General features: G+C 39.2%; 1 protein-coding gene across 2 annotated transcripts in view; it reads right to left on the reverse strand.

The window, feature by feature from the left end:
• UVRAG (UV radiation resistance associated) overlaps positions 1-24051 on the reverse strand; it is a 320457-nt gene that overhangs the window by 293589 nt on the left and 2817 nt on the right. The gene's annotated exons all lie outside the window — the stretch shown is intronic.

The following is a 24051-nucleotide window of genomic DNA, read 5'->3' on the forward strand; positions in this document are numbered from 1 at the left end:
ACATTCCATGCAGCTTCTTAAACTGCCCAATCACCTCACACTTTCTTAAAGCTTTAAGCATTCACAGTTAAAAAAGGCTCTTTGCATGTCTTTCTACAGCAGCAACTTTAGGCAGCCAATTATACTCTAAAAACATCTATTCCCAAAGTTGAATAGATTTTAATTGATAAGTTGGAATTAAAATGGCTTTAAAGTCTTTGAAGCACTACCTAAAAAACATTCTATATCAAGGTTAAAAACAATCACTAAAATAAAATCTTATTCAGCTTTTATTTGGAAGATTGATGTATTATACCTGGAGCACAATTCTGCTACCTGAAATGTTGGCAGTGGTTCGAAATCAGAATGATCCTAAATCCCTCAACCTTTTATTTCTTTTTTAAACAAATCTCTCAAGAATAAATTCTAAAACAAGACTTAATTGGCATGTTTCCTAGATTTGAAACATCTGCTTAAGTAACCAAGCATTACACTAGTATGATTGTAGACTGATGCCCCTAAAGAATCTATAAGGGTTGGATTTTCTTATTAACAGTACTAATGTTCTTAGAAAACTGCTTTGAAACCTGAGTGAAAGTCACTCAGTCGTGTCCGACTTTGCAATCCCACGGACTGTACAGTCCATGGAATTCTCCAGGCCAGAATACTGCAGTGGGTAGCCTTTCCTCCTCCAGGGGATCTTCCAACCCAGAGATGGAACCCAGGTCTCCCGCACTGCAGGCAGGTTCTGTACCAGCTGAGCCACAAGGGAAGCCCAAGAATACTGGAGTGGGTAGCCTATCCCTTCTCCAGCGGATCTTCCCGACCCAGGGATCCAACCCAGGTCTTCCGCATTGCAGGCGGATTCTGTACCAGCTGAGCCGCAAGGGAAGCCCAAAATGTAACAGTAGATTAAAGAACTTTTCTTGCCTTTTAAAATTTTGCTGTTTTATCTTGCCCAGCATCTGTTTGGTTTAAAAAACAAACAAACAACAACAACAAAAAAGAACAAAAAAAAAATCTCAGATATTCCTCTGTAGAACTACCCTCCTCTGCTATCAATCTATTGTAGAATTAACCCCACTTCCAACTCCAAGGAGGATCATGTGACTCAGGTCAGGTCAGCCCTGATCACTCCCTCCCCCTGACCATAACAACACAATTAGGATCTATGGAAAACCTAGAAGTTGTATTAAATAGTCAAATTCTTTTTCCCCCCTACTGGCCCAAAACCTGGAAGGACATAGGGCTAGAGATGCTGGCTGTCATCTTTACATCATATTGAAACCTGAGATGAAAACTGCAAGAGAGCAGAGTTCAGAAGTGTGGAGCAAGACAGAAATAAGTACTGCAAGAGTAAGCTAAGAGATACAAACTATGTACAAAATAGATAAGCAACAAGATACAGTGTATCGCAGAGGGAATTATAACCTTTATCTTGTAACAACTGTTCATGGAGTATAACCTGCAAAAAGAAGAATCGCTATGCCCTACACCTGAAATTAACATTAAGTCAACTATACTTTAATAAAAAAAATGAAAGTCCCGCCAAAGGAATTTTAGTCTCTGTTAATACGACCAAATCTTACCTAAAATGAGAATAGTGACAGACACCAACCCCATCCTGATAAAACTGTTGAAGATTACAACTAAAGAACACTTATATTGTAACTGTTTATCAAGAATTTTTCCAACTAACAGGTTAATAAATGAAAAGTAACATTCTAACTCAGCTGCAAGGTACAAAGAAATGTTTCATTTTGTTAAACATCCCCATATTTTAGGAAGCAGTAATTTCTGATGGGTCAATCCATTTTTATTGATACAATTCTGAACCTCATCCTTGGTGACAGCAAGTCAAAACAATACCTCAGAACTAAAAGAAAACCAAAGCAACTTTTAGTAGTAAAGTAGGCCACTGGTGTTCTATGTTCTTCCCTGATGTTACCTTTCCTTTGCTGGTATCTAAACTTGGTCATGGGGTCGCAAAGAGTCGGATATGACTGAGCGACTGAAGTGAACTGAACTGAAACTTGGTCTGGCTTCTGAGGTATAAAAATGACCAAAGAGAAATGTGATGTTCCTCCTCTCTGCTGGAGAGTGACTCAGGGAGGCTGATGATGGCTATCCTCCTCCTTCCTTGCACTCCTTGCTTATTAAAACAAGAGTAACTGTGTGTCTCCTTGTATCCTGCCCACTGTGCCAATTGTCTCGCTGTTCACTGAACCCAGGGTAGGCAAGGCGTGAGTGAGGAAGCAGAAAGGAAGAAGCTGAAAGAAGATGCAAGGAGCTGTAAGAACTGCGAACATTCTTTATTTGCAGCAGCAAGGCAGACATGCTTTATCCTCTAATGGCTGCCGCTACCACAAGACACAGCAAGGGCTTTTCAGGTGGTGCTCATATAGGCATGATGCGCATGCCCAGTGCTATAAATGATCTCAGCTGTTACGTAACCATGCATGGTCACTGTTACAGTATGTGGGGCCAGAGCAAGGGAACGTGGGGCGGGAGTGAGAGGGAGTGGGGTGAGAGAGCCTGACCACCGCCATCTTGGCTAACTGCTCTTTCCCAACACTGTGGTTTTAAATATAATGACTCCACAAATCTCCACCATCACCAAACTAAACCACCACCCCATATACACCTTTCATGGCTCCCAAGACCACAGTGAGGTATCTTCTAAGCAAATTTTGAGTCTAATATGCGTAGTTCTACCAGAGCTCTCACAAATCAACAATACAATCCATAAACTATAGTCCTAGAGAAATGGGGGCAAAGGATATAAAAAGGCAGACCACCGGAAAAGAAATGGAAATGGTCAGTAACCATATAAGAAGATGTATAATCCTACTCATAAAGATATGCACACCAAAACAAATAGTCCAGCTTATGGAGACTGCAGTTACCCAAGAGTGGTCCCACCAATACATCCCATCCCACATGCTCGCTTCCAGTGTGATGCTGCCACTTCTCCTTTACAAACGAGGTCTATGTTCCCTCCCCCTTAAATGACAACAGGCCTGTGACTATGGCGGAAATGATGTCATGTGACTTCTGAAGCTGAATCACAAAGTTACATGGACCTCTTTATTGGATGTTCTTTCTCAGAATTCAGTCATCCCTCGGTAAGGATCTCTAGTCTTTCCATTCTATTGTTTTCTTCTATTTGCACTGATAACTGAGGAAGGCTTTCTTATCTCTCCTTGCTATTCTTTGGAACTCTGCATTCAAATGGGTATATCTTCTCTTTTCCCCTTTGCTTTTCACTTCCCCTCTTTTCACAGCTATTTGTAAGGCCTCCTCAAACAGTCATTTTGCTTTTTTGCATTTCTTTTTCTTGGGGATGGTCTTGATTCCTGCCTCCTGTACAATGTCACGAACCTCTATCCATAGTTCATCAGGCACTTCTGTCTATCAGATCTAGTCCCTTAAATCTATTTCTCACTTTCACTGTATAATCATAAGGGATTTGATTTAGATCATACCTGAATGGTCTAGTGGTTTTCTCCCCTTTCTTCAATTTCAGTCTGAATTTGGCAATAAAGAGTTCATGATCTGAGCCACAGTCAGCTCCCAATCTTGTTTTTGCTGACTGTATAGAGCTTCTCCATCTTTGGCTGCAAAGAATATAATCAATCTGATTTCGGTGTTGGCCATCCGGTGATGTCCAAGTGTAGAGTCTTCTCTTGGGTTGCTGGAAGAGGGTGTTTGCTATGACCAATGTGTTCTCTCGGCAGAACTCTATTAGCCTTGGCCCTGCTTCATTCTGTACTCCAAGGCCAAATTTGCCTGTTACTCCAGGTGTTTCTTGACTTCCTATTTTTGCATTCCAGTCCCCTATAATGAAAAGGACATCTTTTTGGGGTGTTAATTCTAGAAGGTCTTATAGGTCTTCATAGAACTGTTCAACTTCAGCTTCTTCAGCATTACTGGCCAGGGCATAGATTTGGATTACTGTGATATTGAATGGTTTGCCTTGGAAACGAACAGAGATCATTCTGTCATTTTTTGAGACTGCATCCAAGTACTGCATTTTGGACTCTTTTGTTGACTATGATGGCTACTCCATTTCTTCTAAGAAATTCCTGCCCGCAGTAGTAGATATAATGGTCATCTGAGTTAAATTCACCCATTCCAGTCCATCTTAGTTCGCTGATTCCTGGAATGTCGATGTTCACTCTTGTCATCTCCTGTTTGACCACTTCCATTATTTGCCTTGATTCATGGACCTAACATTCCAGGTTCCTATGCAATATTGCTCTTTTCAGCACCAAATCTTGGCAGAAAGTGAAGAAGAAATAAAGAGCCTCTTGATGAAAGTCTAAGAGGAGAGTGAAAAAGTTGCCTTAAAGCTCAACATTCAGAAAACTAAGATCATAGCATCCAGTCCCATCACTTCATGGCAAATAGATGGGGAAATAGTGGAAACAGTGGCTGACTTTATTTTTCTGGGCTCCAAAATCACTGCAGATGGTGATTGCAGCCATGAAATTAAAAGATGCTTACTCCTTGGAAGGAAAGTTATAACCAACCTAGACAGCATATTAAAAAGCCGAGACATTACTTTGCCAGCAAAGGTCCATCTAGTCAAGGCTATGGTTTTTCCAGTAGTCATGTGTGGATGGACTCTAAAGAAAGCTAAGCACAGAACTGATGCTTTTGAACTGTGGTGTTGGAGAAGACACTTGAGAGTCCCTTGGACTGCAAGGAGATCCAACCAGTCCATCCTAAAGGAGATCAGTCCTGGGTGTTCATTGGAAGGATTGATGTTGAAGCTGAAAGTCCAATACTTTGACCACCTGATGCGAAGAGCTGACTGACTGGAAAAGACCCTGACGCCAGGAAAGATTGAGGACAGGAGGAGAAGGGTACGACAGAGGATGAGATGACATCACTGACTCAATGGACTTGGGTTTGGGTGGACTCCGGCAGTTGGTGATGGACAGGGAGGCCTGGTGTGCTATGGTTCATGGGGTCGCAGAGTTGGACACGACTGAGTGACTGAACTGAATGCGGTGAGGATGCCAAGCAGCCACATGTTAAAGGCTAGGCAGGTGTTCTCCTCAGTCCCAGCTGAGAGTCCAGCTATAACCTGACACACAAGTGACCATTTCAGCACCCAGCAGTTGAGATGCCAGAAATGATATCAAGTAAAGTACAGACAAGTTGTTCTCACCCATTGCGAAACAAAACTTTTCATGAGCAAAATAAATGATGATGTTTTAGCCACAGAATTTTTTGTTTGTTACTCAGCAATATAAAACAAAGAAATCTATTAACCAAACAGTTTAGTTTCTGTCAGGGTTGATACTAGTAAGGAATATGATGTTGGGGAAAATATAAACTGGTCCCTTTTGGAAGGAGGGTGATTTAGCAACAATTACCAAAGTGTATACAATATTTGACCAAGCAATTCCACGAATCACAAAAACGTGGGCTAATATTAGTTATAAAAGCAAAAACTGAAAAACCACTCTTAAACTGTGGCATATTCATACAATGGAAAATTACATAACCATTACAAAAACAAAGTGATAATATGAAACACAAAGAAAAGAGCAAAAAAATTTAAATGTGCTCATAAATACTACTGTACACCCTCAGTGATGCAGATCAAGAGTTGGTCAACTTGTTTTAAAAGGTTCTGAAAGTAAACATTTCAAGCTTCTCAGGGTGCATTCTGTCTCTGCAAATTATTTGGGTTTAAGCATGTTTGTTTATAATCCTTTAGCCACGTCAAAATATTTCTTATTTCATCAGTTGTTACAAAACCCAATGACCATTAGCCACAGTTTGCTAGCCCTTAACGTAGAAAATCACTGAGTTATGAGACTTTTTAAAGTAGAATTTGATTTGAAAAAGTAGTCAGACTTGTTCTGAATATCTTTCCCCTTCCCTGTTCTCAATTCACTTCCTTTTCAGATCAAACCTTTACTCTCAGCATGGGACCAGGCTAAAGGGCATGGAAGAATTAAGGCCCAGATTAACTCAGGTTACTGCTACTTTGGTACACTGTTTTGAGGGGCAACAAAAGCAAACCTGGGAGAAAATGTTTTCCACATTTCCACAGAAGGTAAAAGTGCTGAATTATCAAATCAAGAATTTAAGCTTGAAAAATTAGGTCAGTCATTTTAAAACAAAAAAGCCCCTTCTATATTACAGAATTCTATTTTGTCTAATCTTTTGATCCCACCTGAAAGACCCATTGTGAAAAGTTTTGAAAGAACACAAAAATGCTTTAAAACTACCACTTGGGGCTACTGGATAGACAGCAAATGATGCCAACAGGCAATGTTACGGATTTAAACAAACCATCAACTCTAAAGTCTCATAAAACACTTTATAGCTCCTGTTCCTAATTGAGAACTTACTCTGACATAAATTACACAACCTCGGACCCAAAGCCCTCATTTTGACATTAACTCTCCTCTCACCCAAATTCAAATAAGTCCTAGAACTTAATTCAGTCACTTACTAAGCACTAACAGCCTTCTCCACAAGAAAAGACCAAATCTATCTATAGCTCTCAACTTTCTATACTTCTTAGACATTTTGACTCTGGCTTGGTTTTTTTTTTTTTTTTTTCCTTCTTTAATCTCCATTCTATTCACCCCCAGTCTTGGGGGAAAGTCCAAACTTGCCCTTTCCCCCCATGATTCTTGAGTAGAGTTGCTCTAAGAAACGGGTCTTTGCAGTGACAGATCCAGTGTTGTTCTCGGTGAGTGTCTCTCTCATCCTCCCTCTCTTATTCCCATTTCTTCTATTTTCCTTGCCAGACTATGCTAGGAACTGTGGGGATACAAACATGGGATTCCCTAGGTTCAGAGTACGTAATCTTTCTAAAGAACTGGAGTTTGTGCACACCAAGAAAGCTAGTCTGAGGTAAAAGTATCCAGCATATACTTTCAAAGAGCATTTAACTAACGAACCGTTACTACAGAAATGTAAAACCGAACAAGATAGACACAGAACTGTACAGGATGACCTGGAGGATAAACACTGGAAGAAAGAAGACAGCTTCAGTGGCCCAAGTACAGACCAACATCGTGCTTGCAATCTGCTTCAAAATAATTGGGGTGAGGCAAGTAGTTAGGCATATAGATAAAAAAAAGACCTACCATGAGGTGACAGTTATTGATGGTTATTACCAATAACAAGTAATAGGTACTTGGGAGTTTATTATCCCACCCTCCTGTATGTATGCATTTCAATATACACTGATACATAAAATATACATATAGATACTTCATTATTCATTGAAATTTCCATAATAAAAAAGTTTTAAAATAGTATCAATAAGAACAGAAAGGATAAGACTATGTAGGAGCACAAAGACAAAATTGGGCTTAATGGGGATACTAATTAAATAACGGATATGGTTGAGGACAAACAGAAGATTGTTAAAAGAAATAAAGGAGTTAAAGGATCCCTAGAGAAATAAGAACAAATCAATAAAAGTGCTAGGACAACAGAGTAGCCATCAGTAAAGGGAAAGGGAAGGAAAGAAAAGAAAATACACATATATCAAATTTCAGATGGCTTAAAACCTTCAAATGTAAATAATTAAAGCATAAAAAAAGTTCCAAAAGGAACCAAGAAGGATTATTTTATAACCTCAAAGGTCTAAGAATGACATAAAACTCTGAAGCTATAAAAAGGGGGGGGAGAATCAATAAAATTTCCTACATAAAATGTTTTTAAATTATGCATGACAAAAACTATCATATACAAAGTCAAAGAAAAAAATCAACCTAACAAAAAAATTTCAATTCTTATAACAAAGACGATTTCACTAAAACATAAAGAGTTCATATGGGAATCCCCTGGTGGTCCAATGGTTAAGACTCTGCTTTCATTGACAGGGGCCTGGTTTTAATCCCTAGTCAGGGAACTAAGATCCCACAAGCTATGAGGCACAGCCAAAAATAAAATAAAACCGTTCATAGAACAAAAACCCCAACAACCCAACAGAAAAACTGACAAAGAATATTAACAGATTAATTCACAGAAAATACGAACAGCACTTAAGAAGAGATTCTCAACCTCACTCATAAGAGAAATGCAACTTAAAACTACACTAATATTGGCACAGATCACAAAGTCTGATAACATATTCAGAGACAAGCAGTGGCAAAACAGACACTTTCCTGAAAAAAGTATAAGTGGTAAAACCTCTAAAAGATGGCACAATTACAAATGCATATATGTTACCTCCACACCTGTATTAAAAATACACTTGCAGATATACAATATGATATATGTAATACAATACCAGCAAAAACTGGAAATAAGTTAAATGTTCATCAGTAGGGGACTACTGATGTGTTTATATATATCCTACATTGGAACAGTATCGGACCATAAAGAATAAACTACGTGGCAGCTTTCTGAGCACTGATATGTAACAATCTGTACAATACACTATTAGTTTTTTTAAAAATAGTACAGTTTATACATTATGTTTAACAAGTGATCACTTGTGTTTAACAGGAAAAAAGAATATAATTATGTAATGATAGGAGAAGCGTAAAATATAATTGATAACACTGGTTGTCCAAGCAAAGGGAAAATGGGTATTTGGGACACAGAGTGGTATGAAGGCTCTTCACTGTATCCTCTTATATACTGCTGAGTTGTAATCCATATGAATATACTATGTTTTTTTAATAAAACTAAATTTACATTTAAAAAAAAAGAGATGGCAACCAACCCTCAAGCCTGGGTATCTATGACAGCCATTACCAGAAGCGGTGTGACATCGTGCTAAGGGAGTCAGTAATCCTGAACTCGAGGGTGGTTCTAACCACTTACTAGTGAGTAAGTCACTGAGTCCCTCTGAACCTATTTCCTCTTCCATAAAATAGAAACATTTCCTGCATGCTTACCTCTGTGGGTTATTTTAAGGATCAAATGAAATTTTGGATATAAAAGCTCTCTGAAAAATTAAAGTATTTTACGAATATAAAGTATGAACAGGAATACGGATGTCAAGAAAGGGATGTGGTTAGTGTTAAGATGACAACTTGATTTAGGCATTTTCTAATCTGAAGTAAAGAGACAGATTTAGAATTTATCTATCTAAATAGAGATAATAAAGTCACAGACATATAATATAACAGATCTCCAAAGAAAAACGTTAAATAAATACAATTATAGAACTGAAAAGGATCCTGAAAGTCATCTAAACCTTTGTTATGCAGTATTACCTGGGAACTTGGAAACACAGAATTTCATGTCCCACTATGGACCTGATTCAATCAGAAACTACATTTTAACAAGCTCCCCTGGTAGTCTGTTTTGCTAAGCATTAATCTAAGCCACTTAATTTATTTTTTAGATAATAAAATTAAGGCCCTAAGTGAATGGGCCCACCCATGTTTACGCTGTTAGTGAACAGCAAATTCAAGGTCTGCACCAGGTCTGATCCCCTGGGCTATGTGTGCATGCGTGCACGTGCACCATGCATGCGCTTCCTTGTTTCAAAACCTCTGAGATATCCTTGCCAGGCAGATATCCCATGCCCCAACTCTCATGTCAGATCAGTGATCCAGCCCATCAATCCTTCCTTCACAATATCTCTGGCATATGTTTCTTCTTTTCCACACTTTTCAGTTATTTTCCTAAAGCTATCGTTGCTTATACTATGAAAAACCAGCTTCCTCCTTGTACATGTATCGACTTCCTCTTCTGCGAACAAGAGCTCACTTACAAACTGTAAGTTCTATATGATTCTTTAAGAAAGTACACGCTATTATGCTTTTTCTTGGGGAGGGAGGGCGGGGGAGGGGCGAAGGTGACGGGTGTATCGGATCTTAGTTCCCCAAGCAAGGGTTGAACCCATGCCCTCTACAGTAGAAGCACAGAGTCCTAACCAGTGGACCACCAAGGAATGACCCATTATGCATTAAATGTTAACATACTAATTACAGGCAGAATCTATGTTTAAAATCTACCAAGATTAGCAAACTAACTTCATAATTCTAACTCAGAACCTTCATGTTTTCATTTCCATTATTTCTTCCCATTATCCCTTCTTCTTTGCCCCAGAACTAACCCAGGCTTCGTTTATCTAATAAGGTCTTCCCACTGTAATCAAGTTTACTAAGAAAATCTGAAAGCCTTAAATCTTCTTTCCAGTACCATCTTCGATCCCCATCTGTTTCAATAAACTCACAATATTCACAAACATCCTCATGTCTTCATAATTCTCTCCCATACACTGTACCCTAAGAAACCAAAGTATCTGAACATTTCCTGAGCACTCATGATGTGCCAGGATCTACACAATGAAATAAAAGGCCAAATACCTCTGACTGCCTCTCCTACACAAATTCAGTAAGATTAAGAGCCTGGTCTCTGCCCCATTTCCACATCTACACCAAGAAGCTTTGACTTTTTTAAGACCAAATAATATGGAACGACTTTGATAGATGCTCAGCCCCAAGAAAAAGAGATGAACAGGCAGATTAAGCCACCTATAACATGAGGACTAGCTCCTGTGCAACAGCCAGCACCCTGAAGCACTAGGGTGAACAGTTCCAGAGACTACCAGCCACAAACTGAGTTCAATTAAATCAACCTGAGAAAAACAAAGGGCATGTGCTTCTGTCCAAAATCAGATTGGAGCTATTTATTCCAATTTTATCAAACACTGGTTTTGTGTTGTGGTATAAACTTAGCTTAGGTTTGATTCCCAGCTCTGCTATCTCACTTCAAAGTGAAAGTTGCTCAGTTGTGTCCAACTTTGAAGTCCATGGAATTCTCCAGGCCAGAATACTGCAGTGGGTAGCCTTTCCCTTCTCCAGGGAATCTTCCCAATCCAGGGATTGAACCCAGGTCTCCTGCACTGCAGGCGGATTCTTTACCAGCTGAGCCACAAGGGAAGCCCAAGAATACTGGAGTGGGTAGCCTATCCCTTCTTCAGGGGATCTTCCCAACCCAGACCCAGGGAACTGAACTGAGGTCTCCTGTACTGCAGGCGAATTCTTTACCAACTGAGCTATCACTTGGGTATGTAATTAATCTCTCACCTTCAGACACCTCATCTGTAAAACGGAGCTAGTAACAGCTTCTACCTGATAGAGCTGCAATGAAGAGTAAATGAAAAGAAAGTGAAAGTGTTTGTCACTGGGTCATTGCAACCCCATGGACCGTAGCCTGCCAGGCTCCTTTGTCCGTGGAATTCTCCTAGCAAGAATACTGGAGTGGGTAGCCACTCCCTTCCCCAAGCCATTCCCTTCTCCAGGGGATCTTCCCAACCCAGAGATCCGCACCGAGGTCTCCTGCATTGCAGGCAGATTCTTCACTGTCTGAACCACCAGGAAAGCCCTGAAGAGTAAATGGAAGAACTGCAAAGCATGAAGACACAGTACTGTCACATATGATAGTTCAATAATATTACCATTATCACCAATCACCGTACAGCTGCTTCAGCTTTTAGTGGTCAATTTACCTGTAGCTTCAAAATCTATCCACCTAGCCTGAGCAATACAGATTTATGAAGGCAGAGATAACGATGAAACTGGAAAACTATGTTTTAAATCCAAGAAGCTAACAGAGTGAGGTAGTGGGAAAAGCTCTGAATTTAAAGCCAAAATAGCTGGAGCATGAACTCTAGCTCTTCACTGTTCTTTTCTGGGCCTTGATTCTCTCACCTGTTATGTAGGGGAGATGGTTCTAACTACTGTGGCTAAAAATACTATGAAAATGGTTCTAAAGACATTAGCTACTAAAAACAGAAGACAGCATGACATAAGACAAAAAGGTAAGGACTTGTATTTTGTCACAACTCTTGGCCCTTTTGTAGCCTCAATGACCATAGGCTCCTTAAGAACCAGAACTGTCGTTTTATCCCAAGCACAGCTACACAGATATTCAATAAATGTCTGTTGAAGGAATAAAGAAATGACGAAGGATGACTATCTCACACTGCCTCTCAGCTCAGGCCTCAGTCTCCCTTACTTAGAAACTTCATCAGCAGTCTTCTCCTCACCACTCTCTACTCCACCGCTTTTCTCATCACCGGTCTTTCCTCAAAACTCTCCTCCCCTCCTCACAGCACACTGCCAAGGGTAGATGGCACCACAATCACGGCACCAAGATTAGCTCAGACAAAAACCATCGATGGATGATAAACCTCATGGGGAGTGACAGGATATATGCATGGTCTCAAAGTGTCTCCCCGACAGTTTGTTTATTAGTTAGTTGCAAGGGCAGACACACATAAACAGAACTCCATGTTTGAGAAATCAGATAATATCTTGACCAAGTGTCCAAAATAAACATCACCAGTAAGGGACAAATGGACATCACATGCCTCAGAAGTGATACCCTATGAAGGACACATCACCACATGTGAAACTTCAATTGAGAGGATGCACAAGCTGAATCTAACCATGAGGAAACACCAGATACACAGAAAACGAATAGTCTACTTTACAAAGGGAGGAAGCAGTCTACCTGTGTTATGACATTGACAAGAAAAAGAGACAAAGAAAAGTTGCAGAAATGTTCCACCTTAAAGAAGAGAGAAAACAACTGTGGAATATCTGACTCGAGACTGGAGAAGGAACTGGTGAAGGAAATTTTCTATTAAGGACATTATGGGATCAACTGACAGAATATGAACCACAGATTAGATGAAAAGCATTATATCAATGTTAATTTTCTGAAACTAAACACTATAGTTTGGATATAAAAGAGAACACACCTGTTCTAGGAAATATACACTAAAGTATTTAAGGTCATGAAGTATGTAACTTCAAATAATTCACATACCAAAAAACCTTACCTATATCTGTATATACCTAGGAAGAGAGAGCTTGCAAATGATAAAGCAAATGGAATGTTAACAATAGATAACTCTGGGTAAAGGGTATAAAGGTGTTCTTGTATAAGTTTTGCTTTTGCAATTTTTCAATAAGCTTGTAATTCTCTCCAAACAAAAAGTTTAAAAAAGCAAAGAAAAAAGGACTAGCTTATACTAGCAGTAAGACCAGAAAAGGTATAAAAGGTATAGAGACTGAGAAGGAAGAAATAAAACTGTCTTTGTTCAACAGATGATATGATCATCTGTGTAGAAAAATCTGAGAAAATCCACCAAAAACTCCTGGATATACCAGCAACAAACAAGTAGAATTTCCATTTAGAATCATATCATTTACATTAATGCCCCTTCAAAGTGAAATCAGTCGCATCAGTAAAAGTTGTCTGACTCTTTGCGACCCCATGAATTATAACAGTCCATGGAACTCTCCTGGTCAGAATACTAGAGTGGGTAGCCTTTCCCTTCTCCAGGGGATCTTCCCAACCCAGGAATCGAACCCAGGTCTCCCACATTGCAGGCAGATTCTTTACCAGCTGAGCCACCAGGGAAGCCCCAAGTGAAATACCTGGGTATAAATCTAACAAAACAGGAACAAGATCTACAAGAAAACCATACAACTCTAATGAATGATAGCAAAGAACAACTAACTACATTGAGAAACACTATATACAGTCATGGATAGGAAGATGAAATATTGTCAAGATGTCAATTCTTTCCAATTTGGTCTATAGATTCAATGCAATCCCTATTAAAACTCCAGTGAGATATTTTTTTTGTGAACACTGACAAACTGAATAAACAAGTAAATCAAAGGAGCAGAACAGAGAGCTCAGAAAGAGACCACTTAAGTACAGTCAGCTGATCTTTGACAAAGGAGTAAAGGCCATACAACAGAGCAAAGACGGTCTTTTCAACAAATGATGCTGAAATAACTGGATTTCACGCAAAAAAAAAAAAAAGAATCTAGACACAAACCTTACACCTTTTATAGAAACCAACTCAAAATGGACCATACACTTAAAGGTAAAAATGCAAAACTATAAAATTCAGAGCAGATAACATAGAAGAAATCTAGGTGACCTTGGGAATGGCAACTACTTTTCAGATACACCACCAAACACTCTCTCCATGAAAAAAATAATTGATAAATTATACTTCATTAAAATTTAAAACTTCTGTTCTCTGAAAAACAATGTCAGAAGAATGAGAAAGCAAGCCACAGAGGAAAATATATGCAAAAGACACACCTCACAAAGGACTGTTACCCAAAATATACAAAGACTTGTAAAACTCAACAATAAAAACACAAAAACCTGAATCAAAAATAGGCCAAAGACCTTAACAGACACCTTACTAAGTAAGATACACAGGCAGCAAATAAACATGGAAAGAGGTTTCACATCATTTTTCACTAGCAAATGCAAACTATAACAACACGATACCACTACACACCTAGACTGCCAACTAGGAAGGATCTGAGTCAGTATTTGAATCCAAGCATTTGGCTCTAAAAAACAATATTCTTCACTACTGTGGTACACATGGTAGAAACTGAAAAATAAAATAAAATCTGTTAAACAAATGACAGTGTAGAACAGAGGTGAACACAATATTTGTGGAATAAAAATCATAGGGACAAAAAGGAAAGCAACTGACAAGTGAGGAAATGGAGGCACACAGAGGTTCAAGATATGTAGATACAGAAAACCCAACCTTCTCACTGTGAAGTCAAGAACCAAAGACCAGAACATGTGCTTTTACCAAAGACACCTTAGTTATACTCAGAACCAGCCTTACAAGTCTTCCCATCATACCATATTAAGGAAATAATTATGTGCTTTTGAGAATTTGTAAAACCATATTCAGAGCTATTCTGGTACTCCAACAATAAGAGAAGCTAAAGAAAGAAGTACACCAGAGTCTAATGCAGTATTTGGTTCACAGCAGAGATTTAATATCTAATTAAATTTTCCAATTTTGTAATAGATTTTATGTTTACTTCTAAGTACCAACTTATTTATTTTTATTTTTGATATAGTATCTAAAATGCACTGTATATTTTACTAGTTTATTAAAGAGGGTATTGATAAGGCAAACTTTTCTTGAAAATACAAGGTAAGAATAGTGAACAGTAATTTTTAGTAATTTTCAGGTGGTTTCAAAGCATCCAAATTTGTGAAAAAATGCAGTTAATGTACAATTAAGAAATTCTGCAATTCTAGTGTCCCCATCTAATAATTAGATTGATTTCTTCCAGTAGAAATACGTGAATATTATATGTAAACCAGTCACTCCAGAGCACCAGGACAACTGTTATTAACAGGACAATTTTTATTACTTAAATACCTTCCATGTAGGATAAACTCCATTCATGAAAACAAACCTGAAATACCTACATCACATACATGATGGGACCAATTTAAATCCATAATGAGTACAGTCCTGTCAAATATCCTAGACCTTAAATGAGCACCCCACAGCTGACCTGCCTAGGTTGCTTTGTGATCTATTTTCAAAATGAAAAATTAGAAAGTCTTCCTCATGTTGTTGTTTCTCATATATACCCTGATAGTAACATTTTAGTGGATGAAAGCCCTGCCAGTTTTCTCAATGACATTATTCATTAAGGTAGGCAAAATTTTAAAACACAGCTTTTTCATACTCCTCAATTATGTTCATGTTGTATTTTTTTTTAAGTTTAGTTTTCCTGTATTAGCTCTTATACAAAAAGAGACTGGAATTGTGACAGGTAATATTTCAGATCCTCTAATTATGAAAGACATAATTAGATTGAAGGAAACAAGATATATAAATTGCTAATCCCATATTTAACATAAATCAAAGGAGCTACTTCATAAATATCTGTTGAATAAACAGATTACTCAGTTAATTTCTTCCACTTCTGCACTTGCAACTATTTACTTTTGACATAGGCTAACATGGACACATGAATTACCTGTAGTCCAGTAAAGCCCTCAGTTAAAAAAATACAGTCATGTTAAAAGAGGACCAAGTTTTTCCAGAAAAAAAACATACTATAAAAGTCTGATTTTCATTCTTACTCATTTGTATCTTCTCTTTTTCTTACCCAGGAAGCTACTGAAAAAAGCCTAAGGTAGCCACCACCTTCAGCTTCCTTGTTTTCCCTATTATTTTCAAAAACATCTGAGGGCATCTGGTAGATATTCTAACAACCATGGTTGGGAAAAGAGCCAATGGATCAACAAACAGGTTCATCAGTACTGGGTTCTGCTGCTGCTGCTGCTAAGCCGCTTCAGTCGTGTCCGACTCTGTGCGACCCCATAGATGGCAGCCCACCAGGCTCCCCCGTCCCTGGGATTCTCAAGGCAAGAACACTGGAGTGGGTTGCCATTTCCTTCTCCAAGGCATGAAAGTGAAAAGTGAAAGGGAAGTCGCTCAGTCACACCTGACCCTCAGCGACCCCATAGACTGCAGCCTTCCAAGCTCCTCCATCCAGGGGATTTTCCAGGCAAGAGTACTGGAGTGGGATGCCATTGCCTTCTCCGGTACTGGGTTCTAATGCTCAGCTTTCTCAGCTTCTCAACCAATAAATGCACTTGACTCCAGTTTTTGATAACTAGTAAATGACGTCTACGGCAGTCAGCATAAATAAAATTTCTGACAACAGAAAACCCATGATTACCAGATGATTGCTGTTTTAGAAACTTGAAGAGGTAAAGAATCAAGACTTCTTAAGTGAGATATTCAAAAAAGGATAAGCATGGTAAGTATCAAGGGACAAAACAGGAAGAATGATCACTCAAACCACAGAGGGACATTCCAAAGCTTCACTAATACCCATTATAAAAGGGGACAAGAGGATGCACGCAGCCTGAGACCTCAGCCTGCAAAGCGAAGTAAGTTTGAAATACAGTCTTTCCCACATTTCACTTCTAGCCTGAAATTCCCAAAGTTGTAGGGATAATGTGTCAAAGCCCAGAGATAAGTTTAAGAAACAAATTCCCAAAACACCAAGCCAAGCAGAGTGAAACTGTTCATGGGAGTCACAGGATCTGGTCAGGTCTCTGCCACTAACAGGAAGAGCAGGGCACTCAAATCGATTAATATTCTTTACTGACTCCTTAAGGATGGAAATAAATGGAGGGACCAAATCTCTGGCCAGGGGAATCGTTCACCTCTGAGGGCTTCAGATTTTGCATCTATAAAATTCTATGATTCTAAATTCATGCTTTGATCTTAAAATAAGATGCAAAACAAGGTAATTGTTGTTTAGATGCTAAATTACGTCCAAATGACCCCATGGACTGTAGAGCCCGCCAGGCTCCCCTGTCTATGGGACTTCCCAGGCAAGGACACTGGCGTGAGTTGCCATTTCCTCCTCCAGAGGATCTTCCCCAACCAGGGATCAAACCCACATCTCCTGCATTGCAGGCAGATTCTTTACTGCTGAGCCACCAGGGAAGCCAGAAAACAAGGTCAGGTAATATTAAACCAAAAAGGTATAATACAAATGTTTTTGAAAAAAATCCCAATGTCAAGTTTCCCTTCTCCATGTGCTCCACTACATATATAATCTAAGAACCCAACTCCTAAAATACAAGACATTTAAAAAAACTTTCACTGAGACATTACTGATGCCATTAAACCTAAAGGTATAAAGCCTAAACTTAATTAACTTAATATCGGTCTGTCTTTAGTTTTTCTAAATCACCCCTAGTTTGTACCTGCACTCCTTAGAGCACATTAAAAATGACAAGTATTTCTTTTTCCTCCAGTAGTGATATGTCTACTGATGAAAATACACATATTATCAAAAATATACATTTGGAAACTATGAAAACCTAATTTTTTTCTTAATTTTATTACTCATTCAGGCCCAGCTTACTAGTTTCAATTCTGCTCTTGCTCTATTTCCAGTCAGTTTCACTTCTGAATTTTCTGCCACAAAGCTAAGAATTGTGACCCACTAGATAAATTTTAAAGTTAACACTGAATAAGAACACAGCTTTTCCTTTCAAAGGAAAATTAAACAGTTTTTACAAAAAAAGAAAAAAAATTTAAGCCTTAAAATTCTAACGGCATTTTCTCACATAAAAATAATGATTTGGGGATGCTGGTATTTTGTTTCTGAAGCTTCCTCACAGTTTTGTTTACAAGAAGCAAAGCAGCTCAAAAATTGCCATTATTTTCTTGTACAGCCATATAACACAACTATATATTTGTTTCTGAGTCACAAGGAAGGAGCTCAACAAATATTTGTGGAAGGAATAAAAATTGCACAGGGCATATGTTCCCAGTAAGATACAGCTTTCTCTCTGCCTTCAGTGGCCTTGTCAAGGAAAAAGATCTTTTGAACACACAATAAAAAGATGATTAAATCAGACAGACAAAAGATAGCTAACAAACAGAAACATCAAGGGAAAATAAATATATCATATACAGCTAAATTTGGCTTCTAGCATTTTTGCTTTTAGCAAACTTTTGTGCTTCTGGCATTTTTTCTTGTATATGTTTCAATCCCATTTCCTTCCTTTCTTTAATTCTTCAAAGGAATGATTCATATACAAATAAAATTTTAAAATGAAAAGTATACTGAGTGCCTATTATGTAATCAGCACAGTGCTGTGTACAGATGCTGTGGGAAATAAAATACAAAGCATGATTATCTCAAACCTTGAGATAACTTCAAGCCTCTGTTTTTAACCAGAACCCTGCAAAGAATGGGTATCTATAGTAAGTGGGAATCAAAGACCTAACCTGAAGTCCCTGTGGTGACATCCTGTGTGACTCTGAGAAAGCTACCCAGACTTTAGTTTCCTCATCTGTAAAAGAAAGTGGTTACTGGTAGGACTCTCCCATGCAGAAGAATTCCAAATAATTTATGTAGATACTCTGCCCTCAAGGAGGGGGAGCATCAATTCCCACTCCTAAAGTGTGTACTGGATATAGCGACTTCCTCCCAAGGAGGACAGCATGGAGGAACGAGTGGAAAAAAGTAATCTTACAGCGGAAAAACCGACAAAAAACAGCCTCAATGGTGATGACAAAGGTTAACATCAGTAGGGATAAGTCATGTTAATAATATGTACATTTGATACAGTAAGATGAAAATGGCACTTTACCAATCCAGGCTTTCTCCCCAAAACCCATAATCTCAATCTAATCATGGGGGGGGGGGGGGTGGGAACCACCAAATTCCCATAGAAAGGCATCCTACAAAATACCTCAGAAGTACTCAAAACTATCAAGGTCATCAAAAGAAGTCTGAGGAACTGTTACAGCCAAGGAGAGACTAAATACAATGTGGTGTGCATGATGAGATCTTGAAAAAGTGTATTAGGTAAACACTAAAGAGCCATCAACAGACGAATGGGTAAACAAAATGTAGTATTTAAACACAATGGAACACTAGTCAGCCTTAAAGGAAATGAAATTCTGATACATGCTACAACATGTATGATGTTGAAAACATTATGCTGAATGAAATAAAAAAGCAAATATTGTATAATTCCCTTATATGAAGAACACAGAGTAAGCAAATTCATAGAGACAGAAAGTGGAACAGAGCTTACCAGGAGCTGGGGGAAGGAAGAATGGGGTGTTGTTCAAAGAGTACAGTTTCTGTCTGAGATGACGAAAAATTCCAGAAATGGATAGTAGCGATGTTTGCACAACATTGAGGATGTACTTAATGCCACTGGATTACACTTGAAAATGATTACAACAGAAAATTTTATATTATGTATATCTTACAACAATTTCCTTTGGGGATCTTTTTCATGTGGACCACTTTCTTATTATAAATTTTATTTATTTTTAATTGGAGGATAATTGCTTTACAATATTGAGTGGGTTTCTGCCAAATACCTACATGAATCAGTCATAGGTATACATGTGTCCCCTCCCTCTCGTGCCTCCCTCCCACCTTCCCCGTATCTTACCCCTCTAGGATGCCGTCACAGGGCACAGGGTTTGAGCTCCCTGTGTCATACAGCAAGTTTCCACTGGCTATCTAATTTTGCATATGGTAATACCTATGGTTCAATGCTACTCTCTCAATTCGTCCCATCCTCTCCTTCCCGCACTATGTCCTGATGTGGACCATTTGTAAAGGCTTTTATTGAATTTGTTACAACACTGCTTTGTTATATATTTTGGCTTCTTGGTCTCGAGTCACGTTGTATCTTAGCTCCGCAACCAGGAATGGAACCGTGCTTTGGAAGGCGAAGTCGTAACCAACGGACTGCCAGAGAAGTACATTCAGCCAGGGAAATCCCAACACAATTTTTTAAATAACAGAAATTTGATAAAATAAAGGCCTTAGTTAATAATAACATATCAATACTGGTTCTTCAATTGTAACAAATGTACCATATTAATGAAAGATGCTAAGAATAGAGGAAAATGGGTATACGGTATGAAACCTTCTGTACTATCCTCAATTTGTCCATAAATCTAAAATTGTTCTAAAAAATAAAATCTATTTTTAAAAATTCAAGGAAGCACTGATATATAATAGCACTAATAATAATATATAACAGCACTAATATACCCACTTCCTTCCAAAATATGACAAGAAAAATGCTCTTTAAATGAATGAAAAAGTAAGTAATTAGAAAAATTAATGCCAGGGACATAAATGAGCAAGTCGCAAAAGAAAATGCTACACAGATCTATGCAAAAATATTGAAACTCAGATTGGTTGACCAGTGGTTAAGAATCCCCCTGCCAATGCAGGAGACACAGACTGGCTACCTGGTCCAGGATGACTTCACATGCCTCAGAGCAACTAAGCCCGTGCACCACTACTGAGCCCATGTGCCACAACGACGGAAGCCTGTGAACTCTAGAGCCCAAATGCTCCACAAAAGAGAAGCCACCGCAATGAGAAGTCTGTGCACCACAACTAGAGAATAGCCCACACTTGCTGCAACGAGAGAAGGCCTGTGTGCAGCAATGAAGACTCAGCACAGCCAAAAATAAATAAATAAAAATTTTAAAAATATATATTGAAACTCACAGGGTTGTGTAAGGATAAAGGAGTTCGTTGTCCCCTTCTCTTCCTGCCCTCAATTGTTTTTGAGGGCAGGAGGAGAAGGGGGGGCAACAGAGGATGAGATGGTTGGATGGCATCACTGACTCAACAGACAGGAGTTTGGGCAAGCTCCAGGAGAAAGTGAAGAACAGGGAAGCCTTGCATGCTGCAGTCCACGGGGTCACAAAGAACTGGACATGACTCAGCAAGTGAACAACAACAAAACTTTGCACAGCGTTTGCATACAATAAATGAAGCTACTAAAACATTAATAATTAAAGAAACGCAAATCTAAATAACAAAAATGTGTATATGTATATATGGGGTATATATGTGCATATTTATATGTGTAAGTGTGTGTATACATATTCAATTGAATGATTTCAAAGATACTTGTATATGGATATTCACTGCAACAATGTAACACAGAATAACTGGAAACAGACCAAAAATCTATTAATGGGGGTTAGTTATGAGCAACCTAGATAGCATATTCAAAAGCAGAGACATTACTTTGCCGAATAAGGTCCGTCTAGTCGAGGCTACGGTTTTTCCAGTAGTCATGTATGGATGTGAGAGTTGGACTTTGAAGAAGGCTGAGCACCGAAGAATTGATGCTTTTGAAATGTGGTATTGGAGAAGACTCTTGAGAGTCCCTTGGACTGCAAGGAGATCCAATCAGTCCATTCTGAAGGAGATCAGCCCTGGGATTTCTTTGGAAGGAATGATGCTAAAGCTGAGACTCCAGTACTTTGGCCACCTCATGCGAAGAGTTGACTCATTGGAAAAGACTTTGATGCTGGGAGGGATTGGGGGCAGGAGAAGGGGACGACAGAGGATGAGATGTCTGGATGGCATCACGGACTCGATGGACGCGAGTCTGACTGAACTCCGGGAGTTGGTGATGGACAGGGAGGCCTGGTGTGCTGTGATTCATGGGGTCGCAAAGAGTCGGACACGACTGAGCGACTGAACTGAACTGAACTGAACCAAACATCATCAATCACTTAGTAGCTCAGTCAACTAACTCTTTGAGATCCCAAGGACTATAATCTGCCAGGCTCCTCTGTCCATAGGATTCTCCAGGCAAGAATACTGGAGCTAGTTGCCATTTCCTTCTCCAGGGGATCTTCCTGACCCAGGGATCGAAACCTCATCTCTTGCATTATAAGGCTGATTCTCTGCCACTGAGCCACCTGGGAAGCCCCTAAAGAAACATAACTAAACATTATTATACAAAAATGTGGTAAATGTAGGTATACTGACTACGACAACTGTCTAAGAAAAGTAATAATGAATTGTGAAGTTATTTTAATGGAAGGGATTAAACTAGGTTAGGACTATGCTGCTGCTGCTAAATTGCTTTAGTCGTGTCCAACTCTGCGCGACCCCATAGACGGCAGCCCACCAGGCTTCCCGTCCCTGGGATTCTCCAAGAACACTGGAGCGGGTTGCCATTTCCTTCTCCAATGCATGAAAGTGAAAAGTGAAAGTGAAGTCGCTCAGTCGTGTCCGACTCTAGCAACCCCATGGACTGCAGCCTACCAGGCTCCTCCGTCCATGGGATTTTCCAGGCAAAGGTACTGGAGTCGGGTGCCACTGACTATACCTATATGCAAAATGTTTATGTATGTAGTGACCCTACAAGGGTCACTATGTATGTGTATGTGCTTAGTCGCTCAGTTGTGTCCAACTCTTTGTGACCCCATGGACTGAAGCCCACCAGGCTCCTCTGTCCATGGGATTCTCCAGGCAAGAATACTGGTGTGGGCTGCCATGACCTCCTCCAGGGTATCGTCCCAAGCCAGGGATCGAACCCAGGTCGTCTGCATTTCAAGCGGATTCTTTACCATCTGAGCCACCAGGGAAGCCCTGAACAGTCACTGAAGAGCCTCCCCAGCTCTAAGTATCTGAGGAATGTAGTTAGGTTATACCCAAAGGAGGAAGCCTTCGGGGAGGAAAGAAACTGCTCTCAAACTTTTAAGGACATAATAAATACCTCTATCACAAAACACCAATTTTTATTTCAAAATGCCTAAACCTAAGGTGTGAAGGAAGTTATTCTTCAGATGAGCTTATATTCACTAGTTAATTACAAACCTCAACCAAAAATTAAAAAGAAAAAAACAAATCTTCAAAATGCATGACTAGTTCATCCTTAAATTACAGGTAAAGTAAGATCATAAAGAAGCAAAAGAAGAAAAATTAAGTAGCAGTCCCATCTGATACAATTAAGTAGCTATTATGCACTGCAGTTAGTACTCATACACATAAAGGTTCAGGATTTATGCAGAGTTAACTAGATTTTTTTTTTTTTAAAGAAAAGTAGATTAAAATAAAAACTATTAGTTAGGTCGTATAGTTTTGTGGGCTTTCTTTGAGCCAAAAGAAAACAAATCTTTTTCTGGAGGCAGACTGGGGGTAGGGGGAGTCCAGCACTTTGGGAACTAATATACAGTAACTAATATTTTAAACAATACAGCCACTAGAATCAATGGTACTTACACTCTCAGTTCAGTTCAGTTGCTCAGTTGTGCCCGATTCTTTGTGACCCCACGGACTGCAGCACGCCAGGCCTTCCTGTCCATCACCAACTCATGGAATTTACTCAAACTCATGACCATTGATTGAATCGGTGATGCCATCCAATCGTCTCATCCTCTGTTGTCCCCTTCTCCTCCTGCCTTCAATCATTCCCAGCACCAGGGATCACATGCACTATATAGTCCATGGAATTCTCTAGGCCAGAATGCTGGAGTGGGTAGCCTTTCCCTTCTCCAGGGGATCTTCCCACCCCAGGGATCAAACCCAGGTCTCCCGCATTGCAGGCGGATTCTTTACCAGCTGAGCCACAAGGGAAGCCCAAGATACTCTATCCTAAAACAAAAATATATCCTAGAACTGTAGTTTCCAACCAGAAGTAATTTTGCTCCCTATGAGACATTTAACAACATCTAAAGACAATTTTTGATTGTCAGGCCTGAGATGGTCCTGCTGGTGTATTTCGGGTAGAGGCCATGGAAGTGACGAAATACTTTATAACCAACCCAAATGTCAACAGTACTGAGGTTGAAAAACTCTGCCTTAGAAATAAGCTGGGGGTAGTGGGGAGAAACCACTGAATGTGTGCTTGGAAATAATCAATTTTATCGTGAAAATCTTAAATCAACAGGATCTTTTTTATGTTTAAAAACACTGACATCTTATCAAATAGCATGTAATCTATTAA

Source organism: Capra hircus, chromosome 15 (assembly GCF_001704415.2).
Source record: "Capra hircus breed San Clemente chromosome 15, ASM170441v1, whole genome shotgun sequence".
NCBI classification, from domain to species: domain Eukaryota; kingdom Metazoa; phylum Chordata; class Mammalia; order Artiodactyla; family Bovidae; genus Capra; species Capra hircus.